Source organism: Podarcis liolepis (assembly GCF_965112155.1).
Source record: "Podarcis liolepis genome assembly, chromosome: 2".
NCBI classification, from domain to species: domain Eukaryota; kingdom Metazoa; phylum Chordata; class Lepidosauria; order Squamata; family Lacertidae; genus Podarcis; species Podarcis liolepis.
In genome coordinates, this window is record NC_139555.1 from 27,044,159 (window position 1) to 27,056,888 (window position 12,730).

Genomic DNA, 12,730 nt, shown 5'->3' on the forward strand with positions numbered 1-12,730 from the left:
TCATGTAATTAAATACTATTGCTCCCTAGCACTTGGAAAACAGGCTTATTTTTGGAAATAGAAGGGCGGCAGAGAAGTGGCATTCAGGGCACTGTGCACTGCAGGCTTTTTCAGGATGTAGGTTTATAAAGGAAGGAATATGCAGTTCTGTTGCATTTCCCCAGTACTCAAGTCATACGTTTCTCAGAAAATGCATTTATTTTCCCAGTGAGTTTGATGCCTTCTAAGGCTGAAAGTGTGTGTGGGGGGGGGGGTTCATTTGGGACTGCATTGGGTGAGGAGGGGAAGTTTAATTTTCTCCTCCCCAGTTGCAACCCTGATGAAAATCAAAAATTGCTCCACACTGCAATTAATGAAAGCAAAAAACAACAACACCCCTCACATTTGGCACCAGTTAAGTAATTTACATGCTAAAATGACTTCTGGCCCATTGAAAGCCTGTTAGTTTTCACACTCCTGGGAAATCCTCAGTGGAAAAGCCTACTCAGTATTCTCCTGGGGCAAGACAGGCAAGTATGATGAAGCTAGTCAGATAAAATATACTTTAATTATCTGTCCTCCTTGCCCTTCCTTGATCATAAAGGGGTTTTGTTTGTTTGCAGTCTAGATCGGTCTCCAGAAGATTTTGTTGCATCTTACACATTGCTGACTCCTCATATCTGCTTCTGGCATGCTACAGTCTCCTTGAATCTAGTAACTACTAGATGATGTGAGCTAACCTGTCAAAGACTCAATAGTTTGTGTGCAAAACAGGGAAAGCCAATCTGGTTCCATCCCGGTTTGGACTACAACTCCCATGAGTGCCAGCAAACGTGGCTAATGGGCAGCAGTGTTTGGCGTTGTGGTACACAATATCTGGGGAACACTATGTTGGCTGCCCCTGTGTAAAATAATCCACAGTGCATCCTACCAGGCAAGGTTGGGGAGTCCAAACAAATGGAGATGGGTTTCTGCCCAGACTATTATAAGCATTAACAGAGTGGCAGTCAGTTGTTCAAGTATTATCTGGGATAGCTCAGTCTGTAGAGCATGAGGCGCTCAATCTCAGGGTCATAGGTTTGAGCCCTATGTTGGGCAAAAGATTCCTACTTTGGATTAAATTACCTTCGTGGGTTATTAATGAGCACTGCATCTATAAGGACTTCGGCGCCGATCAGATATCGCTTTTTGTTATCTACATAATATGGTGTAAATAGGGTCCCAGTGTTGGTGGTTGGAGAATTTCCTGCCCCCTCCTTTTTTTGGGGGGGGGTGGACTTTAGCAAACTGCCTCGCCACCTGATCACTCAACAAGAAACGCAGCTTGCTCTGTGGCACGCTATTAATCTCACTTGCTCTCAGAGACCTTCTCCAAGACTTAAAAGCATTCCTCACACCGCAGATGGATCCTTGTTTGGGGCATGGGTTAACTCAGCATGGTACGTTCTGCCGTTTAAACTATACAGAGCCTCAAAATCGTAGCCGTTCAGGATCAACAAGCTGCCATGGGAAATTCTGCTGTAAATAATTAACAAGACTAAAAGGGTACGGATTGACAGAATGGACTAAGCTGGACAGAGGGCACTCTCTGTGTATCAGAAGACCACTGGCGTCAGAAAAAGGGCTGGAATCTTGTCGTTTAAGGATGCAAGTGCCCCCCAGGTAAGTCCCTCTCTTTCTAGGTTTAGATTTCCACTTCCGCACCTACTTTCCTTTCTTATCATGTTTTAAAAGAACAATAGTGGCCTGAGTGGTCACATCAGAGGGAACATGCTTGTGTTAAGCATTTAGTACAGGTTAATTGCATTGGGATCCCTTCAGGGTAGCTGGGGCTACCCGTGGATTTGTGAAAGCAAGAGAAAATGGTGTGGCATCCTAAAAGACAAAGGTCTTTTCAGATGAAACCCTTCATTATACACCGTTAGGCTCCTGGCAAAAATGTTCCTCTTTAACCAGGCCTTTGGCTGATTGACTTCCAGTGACCTTTTAAAATGTGTTGTGGAAGGGGGGATTATTGCGTTGTTCTTGTTCTTGTTCTTATTATGTATTTTGAGTTTTTATATTGTGATTTTATGCTGTGAACTGCCCTGTGACCTGCTGGTAAAGAACAGTATACAAATAATAATAATAATAATAATAATACTGGAGATAACAGTGTTCTGGTTGTTAGCACTTTCCTTGCACTAGCCAAATTAAGCGAAATTGCCACGCCAACAAACAACAGATAACTGGAATGGAGAAGTCTAGCATTACAGTGGTACCTCGGGTTACAGATGCTTCAGGTTACAGACGCTTCAGGTTACAGACTCCGCTTACCCAGAAATAGTACCTCAGGTTAAGAACTTTGCTTCAGGATGAGAACAGAAATCGTGTGATGGTGGCGTGGCGGCAGTGGGAGGCCCCATTAGCTAAAGTGGTACCTCAGGATAAGAACAGTTTCAGGTTAAGAACAGACCTCCAGAACGAATTAAGTTCTTAACCCGAGGTACCACTGTACTGTGGTGTGGGATAGTTCTCCCTGCTGCCTTTTATGTACACTTGAGAACTGTTCAGGGTTCTCAACATCCAAAAGGGGACAAAATTATATTAAACAAAAACAAAAAAGAAGAACCAGGGGCTCCAGTTGTTACAAGAAGGCAAAGATACTTGGCAGTTCTATCATGGGCAATATCCAATAAGTGCCCGTGTCACTATTGCAAGGGAAAACGTTCGTGAAAAGGGTGCTTTCTGGGTCCAACCATTCCCTCTAATCTACCAGCAACTTCATTCGGTGATCTGAGTTGGTGGTAAACAGCTTTTCTCCCTCAGCAAGAATGCTTTGCTGGGTTTGCTGCAGTCTGGTGAAGGTGCTACAACCACTTCAGTTAAATCAAGCAGAAAGGCCCTAATAGGTTAATTGCGATATGGGGATTTGAACATAATGGCTAACGTCCTTGAAGGGGTATGTGACCTACAAGGCCTTATACTGCATCAAACCAGTTGGCCCTATAAAGAGTGTCAACTCCCCCCCCCCTTTTTTTTTTTTGCTGCTATAAACAAAGGCATACTTCATATATTCAGTCATATAACCCGCTTCCACATGCTTTGGTCCCACATTGCTTCCATACCAGTTGATGATGTGAGGCTGTGCAAACCATGGTACTTTTTTTCCAAACCATCAACAATGGCTGTAATGGAAAGGATGCATCGCAGGGGAAACAACATGAGCAGTGTGTGGCCACGGGATGAAATCTGTACAAGGTACTGAGGTGATGTGAGGGTAAACTGTGGGGAAGTGGTTTTCCAGTGGCTACCATCAAGCTGGTTTTAAATGAATCAGGCCTAGTCTGGTAATTATTTCAGATTTTGTCCCCATTGAGCTGTTCTTCTACAGAGCGCCACAAACGGAGATAAGGGGAAACACTTTGCTCAGGAACAGGGCCAAAAAGCCTAGGTCAAGGGCAGATTTGGAGGAGGCAACCCTTTCATGAGTAGGTTTCGACACACTCTTTGCTTGTCACCCTTTCAGCTGTTGACAGCATGCCTCTGCCAGAAAACAAGGTGTTCCAATGTCCTCTCCGTCTCCCTGTGTGTGCCAGAGAATGAGCGAAGGATACAGTTCGGCAGCAGTTTATCCAAAGCACTAATAGTGTTGATAAAAGGAAACGTTTTCTGCTTCCACTTGGTAAGTGAATCTCTTTTCGGTTTGTTCAGGGAACAATGTTTGCTTTTGCCTGAGGCATCAGGGATGCTTGCCTAGCTCCGCGCTCGCTGTGAGGAAAACTGAAAATACACATTGCAACAGACGGTCTTAAGAGCCTGGATGCTTATTGGGCCAGGCACATGAATAAAAGCAGTATCTAGTATAAAGCTGAACCTCAGGCTTTCCTTATGTCTGGAAGACCTGGCCGGGTATGCCAAGTTGCATCAAGTTATAAGAAGCAGAACGCAGCAGTTTTTTCCTGTGAGAATATACTGGAAAGTTCAGACACGTACAAGAAGTCTGGCTCTTTGCACATGCTCTCGGAAACTAAATGTGGATGCTTATAGGTTAAGTGGTGATTCTGATCTGCATTTGGAATTGTGGAGAAAGAAACAGGGCTCTCTGAGATCTTTCCATTTTGCCACAAAGCTACTGCTGCCTTGATCATAAGGTGGTGAAGGCATAACAGACATTAAGGTTCAGTAGTGTGTGGTGACTGGATGAGGGGGACTAGGCTTGTTCCTGATAAATTAGAGTATCAAAACATTAAAGCCTCCTTCCCAAAGCCCGGAAAGCTTCTGCCCGGCTCAGGAAGCGGGAGTGCAATGCTCAAATGCAGGACGTCACAATGTCAGCACCCGCCGATTCCCCTTGTGAGCTGGTGCCTCTGGCCTTAACTGTTCCCCTATGAAAAAATTTGCTGCCATTGTTAAAATCTTAAGAGAATTTTCCTGTGAATGTATTCTTTTTGCTTTGTAACAGACACATTTCCACATCAGCTTGGTCCACAGTTCTAGATATATTTTTAAAAGAAGAGGCAACAATAAATAGTGACTGGGGGTGGAGGAAAAAAAGTGAAATAACAGATGATGAGCCATTCATCCCAGCTTGGAATTGTAATACTCTTACATAAGCCCATCAAAAACTTGCTCATATATCTATCTTATTCTAGATGTCAAGGAACAGGCAAAGCACAGAAGTGTTTCCGCCACATGATAAATAAAGCGACTTGCCATGTTCCCAGAACTCTTCTTCTTCATCATTCCACAGCTTATAAACAGGCAGCAGCAACAGATATATGATTTATGGCGGGAGAGCTTTGTTTCAGTTCTTACCACACTCACCTCGGCTACATACCTAGACAGACTTTTCCAGATGTACAGTATCACTCACCGGAACAGCAACCATGAGTGTAAATTGTGCAAAAAGATGTGGCTTGCCAGTTAACCTGCGTATCCCCGTTCTGGTTGAACAAATCATACACTTTTAAAAGTACGACTCAAGTGAGATTGGGGCACTTATGTATGACTGACGCAATTTACATGGTAAGATGTATATTAAGGCTTCTCTTAGTTCCACAGTATGTAAGTATTTCTATCCCGACTTTTCTCTAAGGAGCTCAAGTATTGTACCTGCTTCTTCTCCCCCTCCCCCACCCCCGCCATTTGTTGTTGTTTAGTCGTTTAGTCGTGTCTGACTCTTCGTAACCCCATGGACCAAAGCACGCCAGACACTCCTGTCTTCCACTGCCTCCTGCAGTTTGGTCAAACTCATGTTAGTAGTTTCGAGAACACTATCCAACCATCTCGTCCTCTGTTGTCCCCTTCTCCTTGTGCCCTCAATCTTTCCCAGCAACAGGGTCTTTTCCAGGGAGTCTTCTCTTCTCATGAGGTGGCCAAAGCATTAGAGCCTCAGCTTCAGGATCTGTCCTTCCAGTGAGCACTCAGGGCTGATTTCCTTCAGAATGGATCGTTTGATCTTCTTGCAGTCCATGGGACTCTCAAGAGTCTTCTCCGGCACCAGAATTCAAAAGCATCAATTCTACGGCGATCAGCCTTCTTTATGGTCCAGCTCTCAATTCCATACATCACTACTGGGAAAACCATAGCTTTTACTATACGGACCTTTGTTGGCAAGGTCCCCCGTCATTTAATCTCCACCAAAACCCTGTGAAGTATTTTATGCTGCAAAAAAACAACAACAGGTGACTGGCCATAGGTCATGGCCGAATGGGGATTTGAAGCCTGGTCTCCCAGGTCCTACTCTGAGACACTACCCGCTATGCCATGCTGGTGTAGTGGGTAATCTCCCCAGGCTTCGCACTTGAGTGTTTTTGCCCATCCGCAATATGTCCTTGATCTCCGATAATGCCTCTCGCTTGTCTGGTTGGAGGATAGAGAAGGATGTGTGAATGTGTGTAGAAAATGGCGCACTTTCCAAAGGTAAGATTTACATTTGTTGCTCCACCCAATTTTCCCTCTGCCGTTGCCCATCACTGGCATGCGTCCCTCAGAACACTACCCAGAAGACAATTTGGCCCTCAGGCTGATGAAGTTTCCTCACCCCAGTTCTAGGATCAAGGACAGCTGAGCGCTAGCAGAAAGGCAACCAGATCCAGTGGCATGTGGTCAATGGACGAGGGGGACTAGGCTCATCCCCTAAATGTTCTTGGTAAATTAGACCATATAACACCGGTCCTGAAAGACCTGCATTGGCTACCAGTACATTTCTGAGCGTAATTCAAAGTGTTGGTGTTGACCTTTAAAGCCCTAAATGGCCTCGGCTCAGTATATCTAAACGAGCGTCTCCACCCCCATTGTTCTGCCCGGACACGGAAGTCCAGCGCCCAGGGCCTTCTGGTGGGTTGCTCACTGCAAGAAGTGAGGTTACAGGGAACCAGGCAGAGGGTCTTCTCAGCAGTGGTGCCCACCCTGTGGAACTCTCTCCCACCAGATGTCAAGGAAATAAATAAATATCTGACTTTTAGAAGACATCTGAAGGCAGCCCTGTTTAGGGAAGTTTTTTATGTTTGATATTTTATTGTTTTTAATATCCTGTTGGAAGCTGCCTGGAGTGGCTGGGGAGGCCCAGCCAGATGGGCAGGGGTATAAGTAATAAATTGGTTGTTATATTAAAGCCTGGTGCCTCCTTCCTAAAGCCCGGGAAGCTTCTGCCTGGCTTAGGGAGGGAGGCGTGATGCTCTGACGGGGTCCAAGAGCCCTTCTGCCACCTTCCCAAAGCCTGGCCTGCCTTCAGAAGGAGAGAGCAGGGTTCCAGCATCCTGTCAAAGGTCTGGCACCTCCTTCCCAAACCCCAGGAAACTTCTGCCCAGCTTAAGGAGGGAGGTAAGATGCTCACAAGAGCAACACTGGGACTCCCCAATTGCCCTCGCAAGCTGGTGCCTCTGCCCCTAACTGCTCCCCTACAAAAAATTTAACTGCACACCACTGGGCAGATCATAGGCACTAATCTGCAGTCAAAAGCTACCGAAAGGTGTATTCAGCTTTCCACAGGATCTCGCTATTGCTGGGAGATATTCAACCATGAGTGAACTAGGATTTGAACTCCTGCTTTTTCATAGTCGCACTGTGCTGGAGATCACACTTGGGGACATCTCTTACTCTTCCCCGCTTTTTTGGGATACTGCAGTTCTACAGGGTACTTCACAACAGCATAGTTACCTGTGTTTTAGTCTTCCAGTTTTGACTCAGCCATTCTTCTCCAGTCTGATTGCACACCTGCCTCTAAAGGAGATACCAGGAGCAAGGCCAAACTCTGCCATGTTTCCAAACTCAAGTCGATAACCCCGATACAATGGGCCTTATTCACAGAGTCCCAACGAACACGGTTTAAATGAACACCAACATCAGCAGATAAGCTGTCGATTGATTTGGTTTAATCATGCATCAGATGTCTTGTATGCACACATACGACAACAATATATTCCTTGCATCTGTCAGAGCAGGGATGGGTAGACTTCATGATTGTCTAATCTACTCTGTTTCATACTAGAACCTGCAAGATCTACCAACCAGAATCAGGTGAAAAAGATTTAAGAGATTTATAATTAGAGGACAGGGTACCTCTGAGCACATTCTAAGCCTACTTGTTTTCAGTACCACAACTGAGCTGAACTCACCATCCTTTTAAATAACATGAACATCCATGCCTGGTTAGCTCTCCTCATTTCAGCAGCCTGAGAAAATTTAGTGTTATGTATTCAGCTACAGAGGAAACCCATAGCACTCATACCTTATGCCGATCAAGTTGAGCTTATAACTTGTAACTGCTGTCTCCTGTGTTGTTTTTTGATGTGTTTGCAGCACTGAAAGGAGCCACACCATGCTAGCAAGCGTAAAAAAACAATAGGCAGCACAGGGAGGTTTGCCACAAACTCTGTAGATACAACATCCCACATCATCCAAATCTTCTAAGTTTTACCATCCATTTCAGAGAAGGACTTCTGCCAAAGTTGGTTGATATTTATTTATTTCATAAAATTTACACACTATGTGATTGTAAAAAAAAGTAACCAAAAACCCTGAAATTGGTTTACAGAAACCATATGACCAGTCAATACATACAACTGTTGCTATTGCAATTCACTTGTGCTTGACAGATCTGTGTTTATTATTAGCATGCTTCTGAGCTTAAAAAAGAAAACCGATGCATTCATCAAGGCTTAGTTTCAAATTTTAAAAGAGAGGCACAATTTCTAGTCTTTGTGTTTGTAAAAGAAGAAAAAGAAGAAGAAGAAATAAATAAACCTTTAACACCCATATTGGGGCTTAATGTGGAAGGAGCAAGAGCAGGTCCCTTTTACCAACTCCTTTCTCTGTGGGCACTGCCTCTGACAGCCACCTAAGGGATGTGGGTGGTAAAGGTAAAAGGTAAAGGTACCCCTGCCCGTATGGGCCAGTCGTGTCCGACTCTGGGGTTGCACGCCCATCTCACTTAAGAGCCCGGGGGCCAGCGCTGTCCGAAGACACTTCCGGGTCACGTGGCTAGCATGACAAGCTGCATCTGGCGAGCCAGCACAGCACATGGAAACGCCGTTTACCTTCCCGCTAGTAAGCGGTCCCTATTTATCTACTTGCACCCGGGGGTGCTTTCGAACTGCTAGGTTGGCAGGCGCTGGGACTGAGCAACGGGAGCGCACCCCGCCGCAGGGATTCGAACCGCCGACCGGACGATCGGCAAGTCCTAGGCGCTGAGGTTTTACCCACAGCGCTACCCGCGTCCCATGTGGGTGGTACTGTACTCTAAACTACTGAGCCTCTTGGGCTTGCTGATCAGAAGGTCGGCGGTTCGAATCCCCGCGATGGGTGAGCTCCCATTGCTCTGCCCAGCTCCTGCCAACCTAGCAGTTCAAAAGCACACCAGTGCAAGTAGATAAATAGGTACCACTGTGGCAGGAAAGGAAACGGCGTTTCTGTGCGCTCTGGTTTCCATCATAGCGTTCCAATGTGCCAGAAGCAGTTTAACCATGACCTGGAAAGCTGTCTGTGGACAAATGCCGGCTCCCTCGGCCTGCTTGGAATATAACTGCTGAGCAGCAAATGTAACTTACTTCATGGAAAAAACCCACAAATTATTAGTACAAAAAGAATTTTAATGTATGCACATTAAAATTATTTGCATTGAAGGGGATAGTTTTAAACATACACACATATCCATATTTTTTACTTGCCATTATATTGTGATCTTTATATTTCTGCTACTTTGGTGGGTTAAAATGTGCATATACCGTATATCTCAGCTTCTAAGCCTCATGATTCCTCCTGTTCATGACATTTAATCCAGTGTCTTCTAGTGGCCTTCATGAGGCCTAGAATCCATTTCAAATGAAGTCTGTGTGACAAAGGTGTTGGTGAGTAATTATAAACCTTTGCATTTTAACTGGAGATTGGCCTTGGCTTTTCCACAGAGGCGTTGTTTGCATCCAAGGAGAACGTTTTAAGATCTGTAACACCCACCTCTGCAAATCCAGGGAGGTACACATATCCCATTCACTAGGACACTCGTGGCAACACCATCTGCTCTTCTGTCGTGCTGATACCATGGGCTTTCTTTTTATTGAAAAAATGAAGCTTATTTGGATATTTATTTCTCATCTGTTTCTTTGGGAAAGGTCATTTCCCTGCCTTATGGGTTATTTATTATGCTAGTGATTATTCCCCTGAGCTCCTGAAATCATGCTCTCTTCATATCGTATGGATTTGTAGGATGCAAATTAAACCTTATCCTTTTCTCCTGGGTATCAATACGCAGCCTTTCATCTTAATTCCCTTAATTCCCAGCATGATTTTTGCCTCCTTGATAGGTGGTGAGGGAGGTGGAAAAGGAAAGCTAGAACTGAACTGCCACCTGAAATCTCATGGGAATCCAGTGAAGAGTCTATCTTTCTAACCTAAACCACTCCTCCTGTCTGAACTGCTACTTGTTAACTGACTCTTGCTTGACAGACAGGGTGTGTAGACAGCGTTAACTCTTGACACAGTTATCTCATGAAGCAAAAGCGTTGCATCCGGTTCCTGCTTCTTCTGTCTTCCTTGCAAGAGTCGAAGGCTGCTTCTCCAAGAACCAGCTCCTTGTGCTGTGATATTCCACACATATCAGATAGAGGTGGGGCAAATGGGGGGGGGCACTTAAAAACATTACAGTTCATTTCATTTCACTTTTAATTTGTATACCGTTATTCCATTTTTCTGTGCACAAGGCAGTTTACAGCAACAAAATATACAACAAAGAATGCACACCTTATAATAAATAATCTGATCCAATAAGAAAACGTAACTTTAAAATGGAATGTGTTATCAAAAAAAGTAATATTCAGTAATCTACTAGAATATAATAGCACGCAATAAAATTAACTCTCAGAACACCAGCAAATGATAATTAAACAGAAATTCACTCTTAATAATGAATAATTACCAAACTATGATCAATAAGGGATGCGGGTGGCGCTGTGGGTTAAACCACAGAGCCTAGGACTTGCCCATCAGAAGGTCAGCGGTTCGAATCCCTGCGACCGGGTGAGCTCCCGTTGCTCGGTCCCTGCTCCTACCCACCTAGCACTTCAAAAGCACATCAAAGTGCAAGTAGATAAATAGGTACTGCCCCAGTGGAAGGTAAACAGCATTCCCATGCTCTGCTCTGCCACATGACCCGGAAGCTGTACACCAGCTCCTTCGGCCAATAAAGTGAGATGAGCGCCGCAACCCCAGAGTCGGCCACAACTGGACCTAGTGGTCAGGGGTCCCTTTACCTTTATAATCAATAAAAGTAACTGCAAGCTGCAATGCATAAAATACCACAATACATACAAAACCATGTAAAAAGATCAAACTGAGAAACAAAGACAGACAATTTATAAAGGTTTTTTTAAAAAAACAAAACAAAGAAACCCCTAAACTCCTATTTTCCCTTCCTAGCTGCTGCTTCTGCTTCTTCTTAAAGTCATGGCCTGGGAGAAGCCAATTGCTCAGCTGGGCTTTATTGAGGGAAGTGAGGCTCTTTCCCCCTTCTTTGCACTTCCTCGCTGAGGAAGCTGACTTCTGCTGAATTATTTTAGAGCAGTGTTTCCCAAACTTGGGTTTCCAGCTGTTTTTGTACTACAACTCCCATCATTCCTAGCTAGCAGAACCAGTGGTCAGGGATGATGGAAATTGTAGTCCAAAAACAGCTGGAGACCAAAGTTTGGGACACACGGTGTTAGAGTCTTTCTATCCAGCCTGCTGCTCTGGGGACTTACCTGCCAGTTAATGCCTGTGTTGCTCATTGTATGTACAGTGGTACCTTGGGCTACATACGCTTCAGGTTACAGACTCCGCTAACCCAGAAATATTACCTTGGGTTAAGAACTTTGCTTCAGGATGAGAACAGAAATCATGCAGCGGCAGCGCAGCGGCAGCGCAGCGGCAGCAGGAGGCCCCATTAGCTAAAGTGGTGCTTCAGGTTAAGAACAGTTTCAGTATAAGAGCAGACCTCCAGAATGAATTAAGTTCTTAACCCGAGGTACCACTGTATATTGGCTCTGGACACCAATATTAGCAAAGGTTGCAATCCTGTTATACACTTACCCAGCAATGTCTCATTTATCTCAAGGGGACTTGCTTCTGATTAGACGAGCATTTGATTGCACTGTAAAACCACTGATACGAAGTCCTTTCCTAATCTACAGCCTGGTTTTATGCCTGTCTACTTGGAAATCCATCAAACTGAGGTCAGGATGACTTGCTACCACCAGGTAAATATGCAGAGGACTGCAGTCTTAGTTACTACTTTGCGATAGTTAAGGCTGTGGATGGATTTTTATAGTGTGCATTAAATTTTAAAGCCTTAGCCTCAATTAAGGTGTGTTTCTGTACATTTCATGGTGACAAGGACTTGTTTCGCAAGGACGGACCCTCAAATCACCATTCCGATGGGGTGAAGCAGGACTTGGAAGTGCCCCAAATTCGTAATGTGTATATGCTACAAATATAATGTGCTTTCTAAAAACACGGTTTAAAACTTCTGTTAAATACCCATACCTGGTAGGGAGCTGTGGAGATCCCTCTGAGGTTCCCTGCAATGTGTGCCTATATCTGGTGGTCCATTCTCCCATTTGCATGGCAGCAGGGCTGGGGAACCTTCAGCCCAGAATGGGTCCCAATTTGGCCTGCAATTACTTTCCTCCCAAGCAATGCCCACTTGCCCCACACCTGATGGCTGCCATTTGTGACATCAGTTATGGGACTGGTAGAAGCACTGCTCAGCTAATCCTAGCACCAAGCACAAGTCTAGGTTTGTCTCCATCTTTCTCCCTGCTGAGTTCTACAAGGGCAACACTGAGGCTACGGAGGAGGGGGAAGCTGACATTCAGGGACGCAGGTAGTGCTGTGGTCTAAACCACTGAGCCTCTTGGGCTTGCCCATCAGAAGGTCAGCAGTTCGAATCCACACAACGGGGTGAGTTCCCATTGCTCTGTCCCAGCTCCTGCCAACCTAGCAGTTCGAAAGCATATCAATGCCAGTAGATAAATAGGTACCGCTTTGGCAAGAAGGTAGAGGCGTTTCCATGTGCTCTGGCACTCATCATGGTCCTCTATGTGCCAGTAGTGGTTTAGTCACACTGGCCCCATGACCCGGAAAGCTGTCTGTGGACAAACACTGGCTCCCTCGGCCTGAAAAGCGAGATGAGCGCTGCGCCCCATAGTCAAGTTTGACTGGACTTAACCATCCAGGGGTCCTTTACCTTTTTACCTACCCCCTGGACTGGATGTATTGTGAGAAAGATGGGAGCTGT

At 45.1% G+C, this 12,730-nt stretch overlaps 1 protein-coding gene across 8 annotated transcripts in view; it reads left to right on the plus strand.

The window, feature by feature from the left end:
- Nucleotides 1–1,349: 1,349 nt before the first annotated feature.
- The window catches only part of SSTR2 (somatostatin receptor 2), a 30,591-nt gene continuing 19,210 nt past the window's right edge, over nucleotides 1,350–12,730 (plus strand). The window contains exons 1-3 of one of the 8 annotated variants that reach the window (XM_083490367.1): nucleotides 1,350–1,641; nucleotides 3,488–3,643; nucleotides 11,549–11,690. The gene's annotated coding sequence lies outside the window, so the exon portion shown is untranslated. Of the gene's footprint in view, nucleotides 1,642–3,084; nucleotides 3,228–3,487; nucleotides 3,644–9,294; nucleotides 9,312–10,794; nucleotides 11,691–12,730 lie in introns of those variants that run through there. The other 7 variants (XM_083490369.1, XM_083490372.1, XM_083490370.1 and 4 more) reach the window with 7 other exon arrangements.